Here is a 20,739-nt window from a genome sequence, read left to right on the forward strand (position 1 = left end):
ATGACCTGCTGTAACCTACTTAATAATAGATTCCAGCATTTTCCCTATGACAGATGTTAATCTAACTAGCCTGTAGTTTTCTGCTTTCTGTCTTCCTCCTTTCTTAAGTAGCAAAGTTACACTCTTCTTTGGAATTCGCTACTCCAGAGGGTTGTGGATAGATTGATTTTTGGTCTCGCAGGGAATTAAGTGGGAGTGGGCAGGAAAGTGGAATTGAATCCCAGATCAGCCACGATTGTATCGAATGGCGGAGCAGGCTCGGTGGGCCTCATGGTCTACTCCTGCTCCTATTTCCTGTGTTCTTGTGTGTTGAAGCTTTGCATCTTTATTGACTAAGTCTTGTTTTATAATAAATTAATACTTTTGTCGTTTCTTAAAGAAACCTGGTTGGTGGATTTTATTCTGAAATAAAAATAGAGTAGATAATTGGCCATATTGGTAACTGGGTAAACATTTAAATATATGTTGTGACCTGTGGAGAAGTGAAACTAGAGAAAGACAGTGCACTCCTCCCGCCTTGGTCCTAACAATGTTCAAGACAGAGATTAATAGATTTCGAGATATCAAGGGATATGGGGATAGTGCAGGAAAATGGCTTTGAGGTAAAAGATCAGCCTTGATCTAGTTGAATGGTGGAGCAGGTTCGAGGGGCCGAATGGCCCACTCCTGCTCCTATTTCCTATGCTCCTATGTTGTCTGTGTCTGTTTAAGGCCCTGTTTCTAATCAAATGGTACCTCCCTATTGTCCATTAACACCCTTGATCTGCAAAGGTGGGAAGTACAATAAAATGAGATTCTGTGCTTTATACATAAAGGCACTGGATATAAACTGAAGCAAGTGTTGTTGAATTTGTAGTAGCTATTGGTTGCAGACATTGCTGGGCTCCACATTATAGAATTGATATTAGAGTCATGGAAAGGAGGCAGTGAGAATTCCCGAGAATGAGACTGGGGATGAGGCCATTCTCGTTACGACAAAAAACTCAAAAGGTTGGGATCTTATAATTGGAGATGGATAAGAGGGTCGAAGAGCAAGGTTTGTCAGGGGTGAATAGTGAGAGATTGTTGGACTGCTATTGAAAAGGTATAAACTCTGCATTACCACAAAAGGTGCAGTTAGAAGTAACATTTTTATACAGAAGGGTATTTATAGAAAATCTCATTAATGAGGTCTGGATATGCACCTCAAGTGCCGTAATCTGCGGGGCTACGGACCAAATCCTGGAAGGTGGGATTAGAATGAGTGGAACGTTCTTCAGCCGGCACAGACATGATGGGCCAAGTGGCCTCTTTCTGTGCCATAAACTTTCTATGATTCTATAATATCTATCAGGTTGAAAATCGTGACCATAATTTTTGAGGGATAATTGTCTCATTAACTCCATCACTAGGTGGAGCACTACCTAGAACTGTACTCCAGGGAAAATGTTGTCACTGAGACTGCCCTCAATGCAGCCCAGTCTCTGCCAGTCATGGGTGCGCTGGACGAACAGCCAACAAAATCGGAACTCAGTGATGCCATTGATTCTCTAGCCAGTGGAAAAGCCTCTGGGAAGGACGGCATTACCCCTGAAATAATCAAGAGTGCCAAACCTACTAAACTCTCAGCACTACATGAACTGCTTTGCCTGTGCTGGGACGAGGGAGCAGTACCACAGGACATGTGCGATGCCAATATCATCACCCTCTATAAGAACAAGGGTGACCGCGGTGACTGCAACAACTACCGTGGAATCTCCCTGCTCAGCATAGCAGGGAAAGCCTTCGCTTGAGTCGTTTTAAGCAGGCTCCAGAAGCTGGCTGAGCATGTCTACCCTGAGGTACAGTGTGGCTTTCGAGCAGAGAGATCAACCAGTGACATGGTGTTCTCCCTTCGCCAGCTACAGGAGAAATGTCGTGAACAACAGATGCCCCTCTACGTTGCTTTCATAGATCTCAACAAAGCCTTTGACCTTGTCAGCAGACGTGGTCTCTTCAGACTACTATAAAAGATCGGATGTCCACCAAAGCTACTAAGTATCATCACCTCATTCCATGACAATATGAAAGGCACAATTCAGCATAGCGGCGCCTCATCAGACCCCTTTCCTATCCTGAGTGGCGTGAAACAGGGCTGTGTTCTCGCACCTACACTGTTTGGGATCTTCTTCTCACACGCATTCAAGTCTTCAGAAGAAGGAATTTTCCTCCACGCAAGATCAGGTGGCAGGTTGTACAACCTTGACCGTCTAAGAGCGAAGACCAAAGTACGGAAAGTCCTCATCAGGGAACTCCTCTTTGCTGACGATGCTGCATTAACATCCCACAGAAGAGTGTCTGCAGAGTCTCATCGACAGGTTTGCAGCTGCCTGCAATGAACTTGGCCTAACCATCAGCCTCAAGAAAACGAACATAATAGGACAGGATGTCAGAAATGCTCCATCCATCAATATCAGCGACCACGCTCTGGAAGTGGTTCAAGAGTTCACCTACCTAGGCTCAACTGCAACCTGTCTCTCGATGCAGAAATCAACAAGCACATGGGAAAGGCTTCCACTGCTATGTCCAGACTGGCCAAGAGAGTGTGGGAAAATGGCGCACTGACACGGAACACAAAAATCCGAGTGTATCAAGCCTGTGTCCTCAGTACCTTGCTCTATGGCAGCGAGTCCTGGACAACATATATCAGCCAAGAGCGACGTCTCAATTCATTCCATTTTCGCTGTCTCCGGAGAATCCTTGGCATCGGGTGGCAGGATCGTATCTCCAACACAGAAGTCCTCGAGGCGGCCAATATCCCAAGCTTATACACACTACTGATTCAGCGGCGCTTGAGATGGCTTGGCCATATGAGCCGCATGGAAGGTGGCAGGATCCCCAAAGACACATTGTACAGTGAGCTCGTCACTGGTATCAGACCCACTGGCCGTCCATGTCTCCGTTATAAAGACGTCTGCAAACGCGACATGAAGTCTTGTGATGTTGACCACAAATCATGGGAGTCAGTTGCCAGCGATCGCCAGAGCTGGCGGACAGCCATAAAGGCGGGGCTAAAGTGTGGCGAGTCGAAGAGACTTAGCAGTTGGCTGGAAAAAAGATAGAAGCACAAGGAGAGAGCCAACTGTGTAACAGCCCCGACAACCAATTTTATCTGCAGCCCCTGTGGAAGAGTCTGTCACTCTAGAATTGGCCTTTATAGCCACTCCAGGCGCTGCTCCACAAACCACTGACCACCTCCAGGCGCGTATCCATTGTCTCTCGAGACAAGGAGGCCAAAGAAGAAGAAGAACTGAACACTCTTTAATGTATCCTTGAAAGATTAATTGCATCAATAACAATCTCATATTAAAGGGTCCATGCACTAAAATGAAAACATATGATGAAGTTTAATAATTAAAAAAATGTATTCATCGGATCAGACTATTTTACTGAGACATTTCATTGATAACACTCTAATGTAGTAAAACAGGGCCTTTCCGAAAAGAGGCTACATAAATGCAAGTTGTGGAATGACTCACTCCGGTCTGGTATTGTACAGCCTATGTGTGTGTGTCTCAGTGTCAGCTCCTGTACATGTACAGTATACAGGGGGTAAAAGGGAACGGTTCACTCCCGTCAGGGACTGTACAGTAGTTTTCAAAGCCCAGAATGAAATAGTAGGTGTTTCCACTGCAATTAAATTCATCCAGTTTGACATTCTGCATCCCTCAGAGTGGAGTGACAATGCTTTGCACTTCGTCCCCTCCTCTTGGGGAGGGGAGACGGGGTGGTGTCTACGTTGTTTCCCCAGCTGTGGGTGGGGTTCAGTCTGCTGCTGCCAGTGACACGGAGCTGATCATTAAAGGAATGCCCATCTGTCGTTGTTGTGACTACAGAAGGGAGCCTTTGCCTCCTGACTCCTAACATACAAAGGATTCCGATACTCAGTGGGTGTGAGCAGCATTGCTGAATACTTCCCACCTACTGCCCTTCTGTTGCCATTCGTGGGGGAGTATTCCATGACATTCAAGGGATGATTTGTTGTCTAATTTATTGACTATACAACACTCTGTCCCTGTAAACATTGTTTAACTGGGAATCTGTTGCCTGCAATTCATGCTCAGTCTCTTTTTAATTCATCTTTAATATTATTGCTTGGTGATGTTTGGTACTGGATAATAGAACCATTACAGCACAGAAGGAGGCCATTCAGTCCATCATGTCTGTGCCATCTCTTTGCTAGATCAATCCCAAACTAATCCCACTACCCTGCTCTCTCCCTATATCCCTGTATCAGTCCCAAATTAATCCCACTGCCCTGCTCTCTCCCTATATCCCTGTATCAGTCCCAAATTAATCCCACTGCCCTGCTCTCTCCCTATATCCCTGTATCAGTCCCAAATTAATCCCACTGCCCTGTTTTCCTTATAGTATTCCTAAATTGGTACTCACTGTCCAAACACATATGAAGAATGGTCATTTGGGTATAGGGTTACTCTTCCAGGAATGCATGATATATCTTCAGGACACAGCTCAGAGAATATTTATAGGAGCATTAAAAACAACGTGTGAGTTTTTCTCATTTTATCAGTTGGAAAAATATTGGTGATGGACAAAGGGGCTGTTGGATTGCGGGGGGTGGGACGGTTGGAAGCAGGAGACCATGTGAGATGGCAGAGTTAGCAACCCTGGTCACATGATCAAATAACAGGTGATCAACCCTCAAGGAATACATCCAACCAGAGTTGGCCACCCGACATAGGTGAGAAGATTGGGAGCTGGACAGCAATCCTGCAGTTGGACCAGTCAGCACCGCGAGAAAGGAAGGGGAGTGAAAGAGGAAACTCTCGTCTCTCCTGAAGCTTTGCCCTTTCCCCAGCGCTGTGCGTAATTCCGACTGTGAAGTGGTTAACAGGATTGTGGGGAGGGGGGTGATAAGTGCAGCAAACTGGGGGGGGGGGGGGGGGTGGCGGGATACATGGTGGAATGCATTATTGCCAATTTCAGCCTGAGTGCAAAACTGTTCTGCAGCCACAGCCCACACGGCAGAAAGGAATTTAAAGCATGAACTGAATTCCACTGGAATATCTACACTCTGACCTTGTCGCACATGAAGAGAATGATGAGAATTTCATGAATGTGTCACCCTTCTCTATCAGTCACACAATGTCCAGTACCAGACACACTGACCACTTCACAACAGCAACAAAGCAAACCCGTGTGTGTATATATGTGTATGGTTCTTAAATTCTCCCTGTGTTTTAATTACCACTTAATGTGTCACTACGCATTAATTTTCACCAAAAGTGATTAATCAGCACAAATTATCTCTGACACTGTTTGCAGGGAGTGACGTTAATCTTTCTGCTCATCCTGTGGTGGATCAATGTTTGATGCACATCGAATCTGGCAGCTTTTGAGGTGTTTTATTCCTGCTGCTAATTCTTGCAGTGGAAAAGGGGCTAAAGGTTAAAATAAGAGGACAGGTTGCATAGACTAGGCTGTATTCCCTAGAGTATAGAAGATTAAGGGGTGATCTGATTGAGGCGTTTAAAGGATTTGATTGGGTAAATAGAGAGAAACTATTTCCTCTGGTGAGAGAGTCCAGAACAAGGGAACATAACCTTAAAGTTAGAGCCAGGACATTCAGATGTGATATCAGGAAGCACTTCACACAAACATGTACCCGTTAAGGTGAAGGGTAGGACCAACAGGATGTCAAGGGATATAGAGGATTGGATCAGGAAAAAAAAGGAGGCTACAGCAGATCCCAAGCGCTGAAAACAGCAGAGGCCCGAGAAGAATAGAAAAAGTGTAGGGGGGGGGGTACTTAAAAAAAGTAATTAGGAGAGCAAAGAGCGGACATCAAAAAACACTGGCGGGCAAGAAAATGGAAAATCCTAAAGGGATTTTATAAGGATGTTAAGGGCAAGAGGATGAGCAGGAAAAGAGTAGGGCCCATTAGGGACCAAAGCGGCAATCTGTGTGTGGAGTCGGAAGATATAGGTGAGGTTTTAAATGATTACTTTTCATCTGTGTTCACTATGGAGAAGGACGATGTAGGTGTAGAGATCAGGGAGGGGGATTGTGATATACTTGGACATATTAGCATTGAAAGGGAGGAGGTATTAGCTGTTTTAGTGGGCTAAAAAGTGGATAAATCCCCAGGCCCAGATAAGATGTATCCCACGCTGTTATGTGAGGCAAGGGAGGAGATACAGGGGCTTTGACACAAATTTTCAAATCCTCTCTGGCCACAGGAGAGGTACCAGAGGACTGGAGGACAGCGAATGTGGTACCATTATTCAAGAAGGGTAGCAGGGATAAACCAGGTAATTACAGGCCGGTGAGTCTAACATCTTCTTCTTCTTTGGCCTCCTTATCTTGAGAGACAATGGATAAGCGCCTGGAGGTGGTCAGTGGTTTGTGAAGCAGCGCCTGGAGTGGCTATAAAGGCCAATTCTAGAGTGACAGGCTCTTCCACAGGTGCTGCAGAGAAATTTGTTTGTCGGGGCTGTTACACAATTGGCTCTCTCCTTGCGCCTCTGTCTTTTTTCCTGCCAACTACTAAGTCTCTTCGACTCGCCACACTTTAGACCCGTCTTTATGGCTGCCCGCCAGCTCTGGCGAACGCTGGCAACTGACTCCCACGACTTGTGATCAATGTCACAGGACTTCATGTCGTATTTGCAAATGTTTTTATAGCGGAGACATGGACGGCCGGTGGGTCTGATACCAGTGGCGAGCTCGCTGTACAATGTGTCTTTGGGGATCCTGCCATCTTCCATGCGGCTCACATGGCCAAGCCATCTCAAGCGCCGCTGACTCAGTAGTGTGTATAAGCTGGGGATGTTGGCCGCCTCGAGGACTTCTGTGTTGGAGATCCGGTCCTGCCACCTGATGCCAAGTATTCTCCAGAGGCAGCGAAGATGGAATGAATTGACACGTCGCTCTTGGCTGACATACATTGTCCAGGCCTCGCTGCCGCAGAGCAAGGTACTGAGGACACAGGCCTGATACACTCGGACTTTTGTGTTCCGTGTCAGTGCGCCATTTTCCCACACTCTCTTGGCCAGTCTGGACATAGCAGTGGAAGCCTTTCCCATGTGCTTGTTGATTTCTGCATCTAGAGACAGGTTACTGGTGATAGTTGAGCCTAGGTAGGTGAACTCTTGAACCACTTCCAGAGCGTGGTCGCCAATATTGATGGATGGAGCATTTCTGACGTCCTGCCCCATGATGTTCGTTTTATTGAGGCTGATGGTTAGGCCAAATTCATTGCAGGCCGCCGCAAACCTGTCGATGAGACTCTGCAGGCATTCTTCAGTGTGAGATGTTAAAGCAGCATCGTCAGCAAAGAGGAGTTCCCTGATGAGGACTTTCCGTACTTTGGACTTCGCTCTTAGACGGGCAAGGTTGAACAACCTGCCCCCTGATCTTCTGTGGAGGAAAATTCCTTCTTCAGAGGACTTGAATGCATGTGAAAGCAGCAGGGAGAAGAAAATCCCAAAAAGTGTGGGTGCGAGAACACAGCCCTGTTTCACGCCACTCAGGATAGGAAAGGGGTTTGATGAGGAGCCACCATGTTGAATTGTGCCTTTCATATTGTCATGGAATGAGGTGATGGTACTTAGTAGCTTTGGTGGGCATCCAATCTTTTCTAGTAGCCTGAAGAGTAGTAGTCTAACATCAGTGGTTGGGAAACTATTGGAAAAAATTCTGAGGGACAGGATTAATCTCCACTTGGAGAGGCAGGGGTTAATCAGGGATAGTCAGCATGGCTTTATTGGGGTGATCGTGTCTAACTAACTTGATTGAATTTTTCGAGGCAGTGACTAGATTTGTAGATGAGGGTAAAGCAGTTGATGTAGTCCACATGGACTTCAGTAAGGCTTTTGATAAGGTCCTGCATGGGCGATTGGTTAAGAAGTTAAGAGCCCATGGGATCCAGGGCAATTTGGCAAATTGGCTTAGTGGCAGGAGGCAGAGGGTGATGGTCGAGGGTTGTTTCTGTGAGTGGAAGCCTGTGACCAGTGGTGTACCACAGGGATTGGTGCTGGGACCCTTGCTGTTTGTAGTGTACATTAATGATTTAGACATGAATATAGGAGGTATGATCAGTAAGATCGCAGATGACACGAAAATTGGTGGTGTCGTAAATAGTGAGGAGGAAAGCCTTAGATTACAGGACGATATAGATGGGCTGGTAAGATGGGCGGAGCAGTGGCAAATGAAATTTAATCCTGAGAAGTGTGAGGTGATGCACTTTGGGAGGACTAACAAGGCAAGGGAATATACAATGGATGGTAGGACCCTAGGAAGTACAGAAGGTCAGAGGGACCTTGGTGTACTAGTCCATAGATCACTGAAGGCAGCAGCACAGGTAGATAAGGTGGTTAGGAAGGAATATGGGATACTTGCCTTTATTCGCCGAGGCATAGAATATAAGAGCAGGGAGGTTATGATGGAGCTGTATAAAACACTAGTTAGGCCACAGCTGGAGTACTGTGTACAGTTCTGGTCACCACACTATGGGAAGGATGTGATTGCACTGGAGAGGGTGCAGAGGAGATTCATCAGGATGTTGCCTGGGCTGGAGCGTTTCAGCTATGAAGAGAGACTGAAAAGGCTCGGGTTGTTTTCCTCCAGCAGAGAACTCTGAGGGGGGACATGTTTGAGGTATACAAAATTATGAGGGGCATTGATAGGTTAGATAGGAAGAAACTTTTTCCCTTAGCGGAGGGGTTAATAACCAGGGAGCATAGATTTAAAGTAAGGGGCAGGAGGTTTAGAGGGGATTTGAGGAAAACATTTTTCACCCAGAGGGTGGTTGGAATCTGGAACGCACTGCCTGAAGAGGTGGTAGAGGCAGGAACCTTCACAACATTTAAGAAGTATTTAGATGAGCACTTGAAAGCGTAGAAGGCTACGGGCCAAGTGCTGGAAAATAGGATTAGAATAGTTAGGTGCTTGATGGCCGGCACAGACACAATGGTCCAAAGGGACTGTTTTTGTGCTGTATGACTCTATGACTCTATGAGCGTCACTGGCACGGCCAGCATTTATTGCTCATCCTTAATTGTCCTTGAGAAGGTGGTGGTGAGTGTTGTATTCCAGAAAGCCAGTTGGTGAAGGATAAACTGGAGCCAATCTTTACACACTTTTATATTTATTTACAGAGTTACATATTACTAGCATAGACCTCCTAACCCAAACAGATTTAGTCTGTGTCTATATAAAGGGGCAAGTGAATGCCCCCACCTGCATACAATTAATCACAATTAGTATACAATTAACAAATTCCCTTTTTCTTTAAATAAAATTTAGTTTTAATATGCACAACCAAAATTGCAAAACAAATTAAATCAAAAGCCTCCATATTCTGTCTAAAGCATTACATTGCAAGACACCCTCTTTCAGGACCCCTTACAATTTCTTCGTACCTCCATTTCTTTTTGCAAAATGATCAGATAGTTTATGACCTGCGGCCACCCATTTAATTTGAGAGATTTTGTTTTTCTCCAGCATTTGTTTCAAGCCAGAAAGCTCAACCTGTAACCTTTTGTCACGCATGCCTTTTGTAGAATGTGCACTATCCCACAATCAACGATTATCTCCATAACATTCAATGGGTATCTTTAGTCTCTCCATTGTCCAGAATTTCACTTAAAATATTTGACAAACAGAATCTCATATCCAGCGTCTCCATAAGCCCCAGTGTTTCAGCAGCTAAAGTACTTTTAACAGCCCTTTTTATTTTCTTAGCTTCCCAAGCTAAAAGACAACATTTCCCATTTTCACCCGTAAAAAATATGACAAAACCAACTGAAGTAAAATACCCATCAAGAAGATTAGCATCTAAAATCTTGCTAAAAATGGCTATTTTCATGTTCTTTGGGTCACCTAAGGATGGGAACTTAAGTATGCATTTCTCCAGATTACATTTTTTAAATATTTTATTTGTTCTTAAAACATGCCTACTTTAGGGTGTTTCATCTTAAGTACTTAACTTAAACCAACACATCAAAACTAGAATCTGGTCTCGTCTGTGTGCCCAACCACATCCACTGTCAAAGTGCAAGCACTATCTAATATAGGAGTCCGCAACTAACACATTCATCACAGAACAAAAATGTCTGGTGACCAGTACAATTTGTTCAGATTCATCATCATCATCGTCCTCTTCCTCAGAATCCTTTGTATCACATGTCATTTCGAGGAGCCTGCCTCTCCGCTTTGGGCAGTTTATTGCATAATGATACTTCGAGTCACACCTGAAGCACCTATTCACTGTTCCTTGGGCATTCCTGGGATTCATTCACCTATTATTGCTGTTCTAATCCTGTCTTCTGCTGTAATAGCCACATCTACTAATGGTGCTTTCATCCTCATTCTGCCTGTCTTTATCTCTTCCATTGTACTGATGCCCAAAGTCCAGTAGTTTGATCATTTCGAAATCTGACAATCATCAAGTCCACTTGTCTGTTTGTCACCATGTAATGGCTCATTTATTCCATGAAGGCTGAAGGAAATGACTGTTTCCCCAGAATTCTTTTCAAGGTAGCAGACATCTAATCCACCAGGGTCTCCCTCTCTGAGAACCGAACACCAGTTAGAACCAAGATCCTGTCCATACAAGAAACCTGATCACAAATCCAGCAATCTAAATGCTAGTACTGATCCAGGGATCCCAAATTTCATCAATCTTTTATGCAATCTTTAAAGTCCATGAAATATTCCTCCATGGTTTTCAAAATCTATCAAAGTCTGACCATGCCTCATAGGATTATCTTTCTTGGATGAAATTTACAAGCATTCTAATAAAAGGACCAAACCTTCATCACTATCCAACTGACCGGCTCCAGGTCACAAAACACTTTACTTCTGATTTTACTTTTTGTAGGAAGTGACAACGCCAAGGCCATATCTTGTCTCCTCTTTGGTAGGGTCGTAACCCGTGTCCACATATCCACTTCATTCTTCCACTAATCATATAGTTTAGACTCCGAGAATATCAGAGTGTATTCAGACACCAACAATTTACATTTGCTTTCTGCCAATTTTCAAAATTGCTACTAGGATTCTAGTTTTCTGTCTGAATCTTTTTGGCTTCCAACCTTTACCTTTAGGCAACCATTCACTGCGACCATATTCTACTCCAGAAAGCCAGGTGATGAAGGATAGAACTGGAGCCCGTCTTTACACACTTCACATTGCAAGTATACACTTCCCAACTCCAAAACCATAGTTGCAGTCTGTGTCTATTTATAGGGGCTCAAGTGAATCCCCAATTAATGCTGCCACCTGCATACAATTAGACACAATTAGTACAAAATTAACAATGAATCACCTTCTTGAACTGCTGCAGTCTATGTGGTGTAGGTATACTCGTGGTGCTATCAGGGAGGGAGTTCCAGGATTTTGACCCCATGACAGTGAAGGAACAGGGATATATTTCCAAGTCAGGATGGTGTGTGGCTTAGAGGGGAACTTTGTAGGTGGTAGTGTTCCCATGCATCTGCTGCCCTTGTTTTTCTAGGTGGTAGAGTTTGTGGGTTTGGAAGATGCTGTTGAAGGAGCCATGGTGAGTTGCAGCAGGGCATCTTTAAGATGGTACATACTACTGTCACTGTGCGTCTGTGGTGGAGGGAGTGAATGCTAAAGGTGGTGGATGGGGTGCCGATCAAGCAGGCTGCTTTGTCCTGGATGGTGTTGAGCTTGAGTGTTGTTGGAGCTGCACTCATCCAGGCAAGTGGAGAGCATTCCATCACACTTCTGACTTGTGCCTTGTAGATGGAGGACAGGCATTGGGGAGTCAGGAGGTGGGTTACTCACCTCAGAATTCCCAGCCACTTAGCTGCTCATGTAGCCACAGGATTTATGTGGCTGCTCCAGTTATGTTTCTGGTCAATGGTAAACCCCAAGATGTTGATAATGGGGGTTTCAGCGATGGTAATGCCATTGAATGTCAAGGGAAGGACATTAGATTCTCTCTTGTTTGAGATGGTCATTGCCTAGTACTTGTGTGGCACAAATGTTACTTGCCACTTATCAGCCCAAGCCTGAATGTTGTCCAGGTCTTGCTGCATCTGGACACGGACTGCTTCAGTATCTGAGGAATCACGAATGGTGCTGAACATTGTGCAATCATCAGTGAACATCCCCAATCTGACCCTAATGATGCAGGTCAGGTCTTTGACGAAGCAGCTGAAGATGGTTGGGCCTAGGACACTACCCTGAGGAACTCCTGCAGTGATGTCCTGGAGCTCAGATGATTGACCTCCAATAACCACAACCATTGTTTTTCTTGATCTATAATTAATGACCTAGACTTGGGTATATACGACACAATTTCAAACTTTACAGATGACACAAAACTTGGAAGTATTGTGAAATGTGAGGAGGATAGTGATCGACTTCAAGGGGACATAGACAGGCTGGTGGAATGGGCGGACACGTGGCAGATGAAATTTAATGCAGAGAAATGTGAAGTGATTTATATTGGTAGGAAGAACGAAGAGAAGCAATATAAAATAAAGGGTACAATTCTGAAGGGGATACAGGTGCAGAGGACTCGGGGGTGTATCTGCACAAATCATTAAACATACGAACATACAAATTCGGAGCAGGAGTAGGCCACTCAGCCCCTTGAGTCTGCTCCACCATTCAACAAGATCATGGCTGATCTGATTGTAACCTCAACTTCACACTCCGCCTACCCTGATAACCTTTCACCCCTTGCTTATCAAGAATCTATCTACCTCCGTCTTAAAAATATCAAAATGATTTCTGACAACGCAGCCGGCCACTAATGTCATCAGGCTGCGCCACGGTGCACACAAGTGCAGACGGGCTTCTGCTCTCTGCACGTGCGCTGCTTTCTGACTTCCCAGGACTGGTTGGCGCTTGCGGCGATGACGTCATCACGTGACGTGTGAATCTTCGGGCTACACGCCTGGTCGGCCTCTGCGCACGCGCTTTTCGCGTACAGCAATGCAACGCTAACGGGTATTCACCCATGCGTCAAGCTCCGCTCCTCCCCGCACCGCTAGTCTCTCTGACCGCTCTGCTCCCCCCTCTCCGCGTTCCCCCCCGCTGCTCTCTCCAGCCGCTTCGCTCCCCACCCCCCACTTCGTTGCTCCCTCCGGCCGCTCTGCTCCAAAGACCCCCCCCCCCATCCCCATAGGGAGCCAGCTCGCTCACTCGCTCTCTCCTTCCCACGTTTGTGTGCTGCCATGTGTTTAGGTCAGGTTGCCTTCGTGTGATTATTTGAGCAGCGCCATCTTTAGTCCTGGCAGCTGCCTAAAGTCGCAGACTGTGACGTTTCAGTGGCAGAGACTGCATTTGCGCATGTGCCACTGCAGCGCCACCTAGTGGTTGCGTTGTCAGCAAACACAGCCTAAAAATATTATCAACAACAAAAACAAGAAATGCTGGATTCACTCAGCAGGTCTGGCAGCATCTGTGGAAAGAGAAGCAGAGTTAACGTTTCGGGTCAGTGACCCTTCTTCGGAACCGAAGAAGGGTCACTGACCCGAAACGTTAACTCTGCTTCTCTTTCCACAGATGCTGCCAGACCTGCTGAGTGAATCCAGCATTTCTTGTTTTTGTTTCAGATTTCCAGCATCCGCAGTATTTTGCTTTTATCTAAAAATATTATCTGCTTCCATCACCTTTTAAAGAGTGTTCCAAAGACTCACGAGTATGTATAGGAGTCATGCGTAGGCCAGACCAGGTAAGGAAGGCAGATTTCCTTCCTTAAAGGACATTAGTGAACCAATGGGTTTTGACAACAATCCAGTCGTTTCATGATCACCATTACGGAGACCAGCTTTTAATTCCAGATTAATTAATTAGTTAATTAATTGAATTTAATTTGTCAGCTGCCATTGTTAGATTTGAAGTCACATCTCCAGATCATTAGTCTAGGCCTTTGGATTGCTAGTCTAGTAACATAACCACTACTGTACCCACGTTAATCCAGCTTTCCCTTAAATGTATCTATATTATTTAATGCAACCACTCCCTGTGGTAGTGAGTTCCACATTCCCACTACTCTCTGGGTAGAAAGGTTTTTCCTGAGTTCCCTATTGGATTTATTAGTGACACTCTTATATTTAGGACCCCTAGTTCTGGTCTCCTCCACAAATGGAAACATCTCTCAATCTTCCCTTTCAAACTCTTTCATAATTTTAAATTCCTCTGTAAAGGTCCCCCGTCAGTCTTCTCCCAGTCGCTCCCAGCCTCTTCAATCTTTCCTGATAGTTATAACCTCTCAGTTCTGGTATCATTCCAGTAATTTTTTTTTTACGCCTTCTCTGTCTACCTGCTGGGACATGGCAGGAACTGCTCACCGATTTGCCGACAGCCCACACCGGATGAGAGGAGCTAGGTAACTCTTGTGAAAGCTCTCACCTCTCGTCTGTTTCGCTAGCTGTGTCAGAGTCTGAGTTGCCTTTCTCACCTCCAGATGCCAACTGGTCTCTTTGCAACAAACCTGCGAATTGTTCAATACGACAGTTAGTGCTACTGAGTGTCGGTGTGGCTCAGTGGGTAGTACTGGAATAGACAGTGCAGTTCAAGACCCGCTCCAGGGATGTGAGCATATCATTCAGCCTGATACTGTCAGTAATGCAGTACTGAGGGAGAGTCAGTACTGAGGGAGAGTCGCACTGTCGAAGGGTCAGTACTGAGGGAGCGTCAGTACTGAGGGAGAGTCGCACTGTCGGAGGGGCAGTACTGAGGGAGCGTCAGTACTGAGGGAGAGTCGCACTGTCGGAGGGTCAGCGCTGAGGGAGCGCCGCACTGTTGGAGGGGCAGTACTGAGGGAATGCTGCACTGTCGGAGGGTCAGCGCTGAGGGAGCGCCGCACTGTCGGAGGATCAGCACTGAGGGAGCACCGCACTGTCGGAGGGGCAGCACTGAGGGAGCGCCGCACTGTCGGAAGGGCAGCACTGAGGGAGGGCCGCACTGTCGGAGGGGCAGCGCTGAGGGAGCGCCGCACTGTCGGAGGGGCAGTACTGAGGGAGCGTCAGTACTGAGGGAGAGTCGCACTGTCGGAGGGGCAGCATTGAGGGAGCGCCGCACTGTCGGAGGGGCAGTACTGAGGGAATGCTGCACTCTCGGAGGGGCAGCGCTGAGGGAATGCTGCACTCTCGGAGGATCAGCGCTGAGGGAGGGCCGCACTGTCGGAGGGGCAGCACTGAGGGAGCGCTGCACTGTCGGAGGGCCAGCACTGAGGGAGCACCACACTGTCGGAGGGCCAGCACTGAGGGAGCGCCGCACTGTCAGAGGGCCAGCACTGAGGGAGTGCTGCACTGTCGGAGGGGCAGCAGTGAAGGAGTGCTCCACCATCATTGGTGCTGTCTTTCAGATAACATTAAACTGAGGCCTCATCTGATCTCTTGGGTAGAACAAAGAACAAAGAAAATTACAGCACAGGAACAGGCCCTTCGGCCCTCCAAGCCTGCGCCGATCCAGATCCTCTACCTAAACATGTCGCCTATTTTCTAAGGGTCTGTATCTCTTTGCTTCCTGCCCATTCATGTATCTGTCTAGATACATCTTAAAAGACGCTATCGTGCCCGCGTCTACCACCTCCGCTGGCAACGCGTTCCAGTCACCCACCACCCTCTGCGTAAAGAACTTTCCACGCATATCCCCCCTAAACATTTCCCCTCTCACTTTGAACTCGTGACCCCTAGTAATTGAATCCCCCACTCTGGGAAAAAGCTTCTTGCTATCCACCCTGTCTATACCTCTCATGATTTTGTACACCTCAATCAGGTCCCCCCTCAACCTCCGTCTTTCTAATGAAAATAATCCTAATCTACTCAACCTCTCTTCATAGCTAGTGCCCTCCATACCAGGCAACATCCTGGTGAACCTCCTCTGCACCCTCTCCAAAGCATCTACATCCTTTTGGTAATGTGGTGACCAGGGTAGATGTAAAAGATTCCATGGTTACTATTTTGAAGAAGAGCAGGGGAGTTCTCCCTGGTGTCCTGGCCAATATTTATCCGTCAATCAACATCACTAAAACAATCATCCGGTCATTATCATACAGCTGTTTGTGGGAGCTTGCTGTGCACATATTGGCTACCATGTTTCCTACATTGCAAGAGTGACTACACTTCAAAAGTGTATGTAGACTTGCTATAAAAGTCTTTGGGATGTCCTGAGGTTGTGAAAAGCACTATATAAATGCAGGTTCTTTCTTTCTTCCTTTTCTATCTGTCAGGTGACCCAAGCAAGGCAAGACTCTCTCTCCTCCTCCCGGTGTCCCTATGTCAGACGGCCTGGGTGTATTATCTCCATATACGGTAGGTGGGAGCTCCTGTTCTCTGGAGATCTCCCAGACAGAGTTTAGAGACCCAGCCTTTAGTGCTGGCTTTGGCAGAAAGAGGATGAATGGCGCCTGGGTTTTGATCCACTCGAGATATACAGAAAGTTCTAGAACAGAGTGAGACTCACAGTGACAGTGCCGACAGGTACCCGACATGTTGCCGCTGCATTTCCCAATCGTCACCAACCACTCAACAATCCCAACTAAAGCCAACGTGTTGAGTGACTGAATCAGGGGTTGGGCAACTTGTCCAATCATTCTCAGCGATGGATGGTCAATGGCGGCCGCAGTGTTTCGACATGGTAACACGAGAAGCACAGCTTACCCAAACCCCTGAAATAGCTGCCTATCACCAGGTGACTTTTTGGCTGATTCTCCGAGGTAAATGGGATAAAAGAAACCCAAGTGTATGACAGGACCCAATGCTGGAGAGAAATGAGGTAAATCAAATTTACGTGGATTTCAGTGTTTCTTGGGGGCCTCGATGCAAACCAGTCCTGGAGGGGGGACCTCAAACGGGTGTTAGACCTCTGATTTGGATACTTAAAAGGGCTGATGTCTGTTGTTGGTCATGTAGGGCTGTGATAGATAAAGGACACCTCCTGCTCGCCGTTACTCAATTTGATGGACGACACACTTTCAGCCAGAAATGTGAGCACTTCCTGTCGGCCATTTTGAGGCCTTAGGTGCCCGCACGGTGCCTGATGGAATTCCTTGGCCAGCCCCTTGAACCAGGGAGTCTTGCGTTACATTGAGCCGAGCACAGAGTCTCTGACACATTGGAGTTGACAGTGAGCTAGGAGCTGTCAGTATCTGTTAAAAGGTGGGAATGAACAGCTTATGTTCCCTTGAGCTCCCACATGACCGAACTCGACTCCTTCAGAGCAAGGAAGAATGTATTTGGCAATAATCCCGGATCTAACTCTGTCTCCGCACAGATCTGGACCAGCTGAGACACTTGGTTTTTCCCCGCCCCCTGCGTGATTTCCATTTGATTTTGGGCGTCGGACAGAAGAAAGTCTTGAGAAAGCCTCTGACATACCTGTGCTGATTCCGTCGGTTCTGAAATGTGACAGGATTCTAAGGGAACTTTCCTAAATTTACATTAAATTTAGCAAAAAAAAAGGGCCATTTCCTACCCAGTTAACATTTGTTTTCTGAAATGCTGTCAACTCCAATCTTTGTGAACTTGAGACTTCAAACACGTGTAAATGTGGAGATTTAACTGAAATCTTGTATCATGGTCTCCGGTTTTCCCCATGCAAATCTCCCAACTGTCCTGCCTTGATCCCATGGAATTCTTTAAGGTGACTCCAGCCACTGGAGGTTAGATTTTTGTTCCACTATCCTTCTTCTCTTCTTCTTTGGCCTCCTTGTCTCTAGAGGTGGTCAGTGGTTTGTGAAGCAGTGCCTGGAGTGGTTATAAAGGCCAATTCTAGAATAGACTCTTCCACAGGTGCTGCAGATAAAATTGATTGTCGGGGCTGTTACACAGTTGGCTCTTTCCTTGCGTTTCTGTCTTTTTTCCTGCCAACTGCTAAGTCTCTTCTATCCTAGATCCCACTGTCCTAGAAACATGGAGTTTCAGCAAAGAAGGAGGCCGTTGTGTCTGTTCCAGCTCTTTGAAAGAGTCATCCAATTAGTTACAATCCCCACGATCTTATTGAATGGTGCAGCAGGCTCGAGGGGCTGAATGGCCTATTCTACTCCTATTTCCTATGCTGTTAAGACAGAATCCATTGTCTTTGGTTCCCATGACAAACTCCGTTCCCTAGTTACTGACTACATCTCTCTCTCCCTGGTCTGAGGCTGAACCAGACTGTTTGCAACCTTTGGTGTCGGATTTGACCTGGAGATCAGCTTCTGACCACATATCCACTAAAACTGCCTATTTCCACCTCCATGACATCATCCGATTCCATCCCTGTCTCAGTTCATCTGCTGCTGAAACCCTCATTCATGCCTTCATTATCTCTAGACTTGACTATTCCAACACACTCCTGGCTGGTCTCCTACATTGCAAACTCCGTAAAGTTGAGGTCAGCCAAAACTCTGCTGCCTGTGCTCTAACTCACACCGATTCCCGTTCCCCTATCATCCTGTGCTCGCTGACCTACATTGGTTCCCAGTTAAGCAATGTCTTGATTTTAAAATTCTCATCCTTGTTTTCAAATCCCTCCATGGCCTCGCCCTTCCCTATCTCTATTATCTCGTCCAGCCCCACAGCCCTCCGAGGTATCTGCACTCCTCAATTCTGGCCTCTTGAGCATCCCTGATTTTAATCACTCCACCATTGGTGGCTGTGCCTTCAGTTGCCCAGGCCCTAAGCTCTGGAATTCCCTCCCTAAACCTCTCCGTCTCACTTTCCTCCTTTAAGACGTTCCTTAAAACCGATCTCTTTGACTAGAATATGGAGCCAAGGTAGATAAATGAGTTGAGATAAAGATCAGCCATAATCTAATTGAACAGTGATGCAGGCTCAGGCTGAATGGGCTTCTCCTGTTCCTATGTTGCTACAATTACTTCCCTTGGATTAGAGAGAGGCAAAATCCACCAGCATCCCCTCCTGATTGCTATCCAACGATACCTGCTGAATAGCGTGGGTAGGCAGGGTAAAACCCTGGGCAGCGCAGTGGTTAGCACCGCAGCCTCACAGCTCCAGCGACCCGGGTTCAATTCTGGGTACTGCCTGTGTGGAGTTTGCAAGTTCTCCCTGTGTCTGCATGGGTTTCCTCCGGGTGCTCCGGTTTCCTCCCACATGCCAAAGACTTGCTGGTTGATAGGTTAATTGGCCATTATAAATTGCCCCTAGTATAGGTAGGTGGTAGGGAAATATAGGGACAGGTGGGGATGTGGTAGGAATATGGAATTAGTGTAGGATTAGTATAAATGGGTGGTTGATGGTCGGCACAGACTCGGTGGGCCGAAGGGCCTGTTTCAGTGCTGTATCTCTGAACTAAACTAAACTAAGCTTTTGACCATTTGCCCTGAATATCTCCCTGTGTCTCAGTGTGAAATTTGATTTGAATATGCTCTTGTGAAGTGCCTTGGGACATTTGAGTACATTAAAGGCAGAATATAAATCCAAATTGTTGTTGTTGGGAGGCTAGCAGGTGTTACTGTGCCCATACACTGCTCTCAAAGTTGGACTGCAACAGAACAGAGCCAAGACCCTGCCTCCAACAGGGGCAAGCTGACACTCCATATGGCTCACGGTCCAGCAGATGCTCCTTTTGCCCGTGTCCTATAAGGCTGCCAACTGCAGACTCTAGCCATTCCGGCCAGGACACCAGATCGTGGCTGACAGGAGACATTCTGACAGCGTCTGCTGCCAATGACAGGAGGAAGCTCATTAGGTGCATTGCTGGTTTCCTCAGGGCCCAGCCTCCCATCGGGAGAGGAGGAACTTCGCCTCCTCTTCTCCCTTTCCCCGCTATCCCCTTCCGTCCCCCCTCCTCCCCTCAGGATCATTTCTTTAGTCAGTCCTTGGTTCAAGAATTAAAGTTAAAGAATTCAGCTCTTAAAAACCTATTGTGACAATGAGACCTTTGTTAAAACTGTTTACTGTCGGTGGCAGTCAGCAGTTTGAGAGACGAGACTCTCAGATACTCTGCTGTTAACCCTTGAGAGACTCCAGGCTGCTGTAATCCTATCTGGAACAGACTGAATGATAGTGTGCTGTAGAAGGGGCTTGGTACTTTTCCCAATACTGGTGCAGACAGCTTGTGAACCAAGTGATTCTTTTTAAAGAGACTGTGACTGTGCTGTGGATTTACAGATTGCATCATTGCCTCAATTTCATTTTCATTACATTTTGCAAAATATATGGACTCCCTTATATTCTAATCCTCTACAGTGATGCCAAGCAAGTCTTTTGTAAGGCTGGTGATTGTAGGGGGAACTGGAAACTGGGTTGCTGCTTGTTGAATATTATGGGTAAACTGGCTGCTCTACTGGTGTTGTGAATGCAGGACTCCAATTAGCTGCTAATCCGGAATTTGTGTGGAGACCTCTAGCACAGAGTCACTCCATAATTACCTGGCACATCTCTCACTTAACTTACTAATAATACAGCCCATTAAACGCCTGCTTCAATACTCCCACTCCTGTCAGTGTTAATAATTCAGTGGAATTCTCTGAAAATTTCCCTTCCGAATTTCCTTCGCATCATTTTATAACTTTCTCCCCTGAATATTCCCCCCCTCCCCCCCACCCACTGCTCCTTCTCCACGACCCCACCCACACTCCCCACAATCTCCTCAAAGCATCACAGTTGCTGGAATATTGTTAGAAAAAAAAACAGCTGCTTCGCTCAAGCCACTAACCCTAACCCGATCTACACATGACTGCTGTCCCACACTACGTGCTTGATCCTTAACCCATCCCCCACATAAAGCAACCCAGCAAAACCCCTCAGTTGTACAAGCTGTGCTATG

This window comes from Heterodontus francisci, chromosome 9 (assembly GCF_036365525.1).
Source record: "Heterodontus francisci isolate sHetFra1 chromosome 9, sHetFra1.hap1, whole genome shotgun sequence".
In the NCBI taxonomy this organism is placed as follows: Eukaryota; Metazoa; Chordata; class Chondrichthyes; order Heterodontiformes; family Heterodontidae; genus Heterodontus; species Heterodontus francisci.